This window comes from Propithecus coquereli, unplaced genomic scaffold (genome assembly GCF_000956105.1).
Source record: "Propithecus coquereli isolate 6110/MARCELLA unplaced genomic scaffold, Pcoq_1.0 Scaffold246, whole genome shotgun sequence".
Lineage (NCBI taxonomy): Eukaryota > Metazoa > Chordata > Mammalia > Primates > Indriidae > Propithecus > Propithecus coquereli.
Window position 1 is genome coordinate 732,278 of NW_012148019.1, and position 3,428 is coordinate 735,705.

General features: G+C 33.8%; 1 protein-coding gene across 1 annotated transcript in view; it reads left to right on the forward strand.

Annotated features, from left to right (window-relative positions):
- Positions 1–3,428, forward strand: part of RASAL2 (RAS protein activator like 2) — a 455,850-nt gene that overhangs the window by 53,519 nt on the left and 398,903 nt on the right. The window lies entirely within an intron of this gene.

Consider the following 3,428-nt stretch of genomic DNA (forward strand, 5'->3'; position numbering starts at 1 on the left):
AAGGAGCATGGCAAAATCTGATTAAGTAAAACATATCATGAGGTAGATTTTTTTGTTTCTGGTTGCTGTACACATTGTCAATATAAAAAAATTCTAAGATTTTTGTGGTTTTAATTCATTTGTTTTCTTAATCTCAATATTTTCACCTGTGCCTTTCGATCATGGTTTTCTTTCTGCTTGTCTTCTCATAATTTTCTATTAATTTGCCTTGTAGTATTTACTGTCTGATACTGCCTTTTTCCATACTGTGCATTAATCTGTAATTTACCTTTTGCCAAACTTTTTTTGAGTATCAGTTGGAGAGAGTTCATGTCTTCTCTGTGCGCCAAATTGAAAGACAGTAGTCACTTGAAAAAGGATGCTCTTTCTTCTTTGTGTGAAATCAAAACCGTCCTGTATTGTACTTGAACAAGTTCCCCATCATCTTTCCTTCCACCACCTCTCCAAATGGAAGGCAGACTTGACCAAATAAGGATCAATAATCAATAATGAATGATTTTCTATTGCACTTAAAATAAATTACATTTAACATGTGAATAGGATTACTCTGATACTTAATTATCTATTGTTTGACTACTGGTTATCTTCCTTCATTAGCTAATTGGAAACAATAAGACTAGGAATGGCCGTTACTGGATCTTAGATCTAGAAACTGCCGCAACCCAGTATATAAATATTTTGAGTTCTTTTAATGTTGGCTTTTGCTTTAGAGGATTCAACTTGTAATATTTTCATTTTTAAAGTTACCATCCTCTTTTAGTAGAGTTAGAATTGTAAATTATCTCCTTGTCAGGTCATTAGATAAGCTTACTCTTCAAGCTTTTCATCTTTAGTAGATTTTCTGAGATGTTTTTAAAAATTAAAAGCCTTGTTTAGTTGACCAATTAAATTAAGAAATTACAGCATATTAGACTTAACTGTTATGTGTTTTTTAAGCCAAAATAAGAATCTACTGGTTATTTTCTCCATAAAAGATAGAATGATACCTGCTAGTATATTGATGTGGACATTAGAGATTAAATTCAAATATTGTGATATAAAAACATTGAATATTTCTAAAATGTGTTGCTTCAGTGGAATTGTCTGTAACTCAAAATTCTACCACCACTATCATTACCACCACCATCATCATTATTTTTTAAAGCTGTACTTTAGGGTCTCTGCACCATTAGGTATAATACATTTCCCTGAACTTTTGGGAGTGGGGGAAAACGGAAGAGAAGGGGAAGTAAGGTCTTTAAAAATCTGAATAGAGAAGGAGAGATAACCTTCTTTGCTGGAAATTTTTGTGATCTTGGGAGCAATGGATGTGGCAGACACAGCTGGCTTAGAGATACAGTTTCAACCTTTAAATAGAGATCTCTACAGGCTGAGGATTCTTGCTGTATTATAAGTCATCAAGAAGTAATCATAAAATGGTATATTTGGAAGGGTCCTTATTACAGGCCACTTCTTATATTTCAAAGGTAAGGAAATTGAGGTCCAGAGAAGGTAAGTAATGTGACCAAAGCTGGAATAAGAAGAGCTAGTAGAGTAATTCATGTCTCCTGAATACAATTCCAGTGTTCTCACTATGGTACTGTTATCGACACTGTTTTTAATGAGCTCTGCATTTTTAAAGACCTGTAACTTTCAGATTTTTTTTTTAAATAGGTTTTTGTATCCAGGTTTCAAAATGTGTGAAGTTTCTGTGTAAAGCTGTGCCTAGATTTGATGTTACTTTTTGAGGGGTTTATTTAGTCTTTTTTTGTTTGTTTGCCTGCCTTTTAGAGTTGTGTGGGTGAATAAAATGTTATCTAGGTCTTCTGTACATTTTCTGTTTTATAGGTGAAGCATAATAATTTAAATAGTACTTATAATCTTAAGATGATTATTGGGAAAATTTGTTAGTTTTTTTCCTTTGAAAATATTCCCCAATAAAAAAGAAAATATTTACATCACACAAGATGTTGACGAGGCATTAGAAATATAAAGCTATTTCCTACACATTATATAGTTTTTGGCCATGTAGGTTTTTATAGTATTCAAAGATAATATTTTGTATTTCCGTGGTATCTGTTGTGACCTCTCCTTTTTCATTTCTAATTGAGTTTATTAGAGTCTTTCCCTTTGAGTTCTTGTCAATCTGGCAAGAGGACTGTCAGTTTTGTTTATCTTTTTGAAAAACCAGCTTTTGATTTTGTTGATCTTCCGTATAGTACTTTTGTTCTCAATTTCATTTAGTTCTGCTTTGATCTTAGTTATTTCTTTTCTTCTGCTAGGTTTGGATTTGATTTGCTCTTCCTTTTCCAATTCCTTGAAGCTATTTGTTAGATTGTTGATATTTGAGCTTTCTGCTTTTTGGATGTGAGCATTTAATGCTATTAGTTTTCCTCTCAGGAATGCTTTTGCTGAATCCCACAGATTTTGTAACTTGTGTCCCCGTTATCATTAAGTTCGAAGAATGTTTTGATTTCTCTCTGTATTTCCTCCTTTACCCAATAGTCAGTCATTCAACAATAGATTGTTTAATTTCCATGATTTTATTAAGTGGTGTGTATTTCTGTTGGAATTGAACTCTTATTTTATACCACAAATTCCTGGAAACATACAACCTCCCTATAAGTTCACTCAGGAGGAATTAGAATTCCTGAACAGACCATTATCAAGCACAGAAATTGGAGCAGTAATTAAAAACCTTTCAAAAAGGAAAAGTCCTGGACCAGATGGCTACACTTCTGAGTTCTGCCAAACATACAAAGAAGAACTCATACCTATACTACAGAAGTTATTCCACAACATTGAGGAAGATGGTATCCTCCCTAACTCATTCTACGAAGCCAACATCACCTTGATACCAAAACCAGGAAAGGATACAACAGAAAAAGAAACCTACAGACCAGTATCCCTCATGAATATTAATACAAAAATCCTCAACAAAATTTTAGCAAATTGAATCCAACAGCATATCAAAAAAATAATTCTCCATGACCAGGTGGGCTTTATACCAGTGATGCACAAGGCTGATTCAACATGTGCAAATCTATAAACGCAATTCACCTCGTAAATAAAAGCAAGAACAAAGACCATATGATTTTCTCGGTTGATGCAGAAAAAGCATTTGACAAAGTCCAGCACACCTTTATGATAAAAACTCTTAGCAAAATAGGCATAGACAGGGCATACCTTAAAATTATCAAGGCCGTATAAGATAAACTCGCAGCCAGTATCATTCTGAATGGTGAAAAATTGAACCCATTCCCACTTAGATCTGGAACCAGACAAGGATGCCCACTATCCACACTTCTATTCAACATAGTGTTAGAAGTCCTTGCTAGAGCAATTAGATAAGAGAGGGGAATTAAGGGCATCCAAATGGGGGCAGAAGAGATCAAACTCTCACTCTTTGCTGATGATATGATATTATATCTAGAAAACCCCAAGGATTC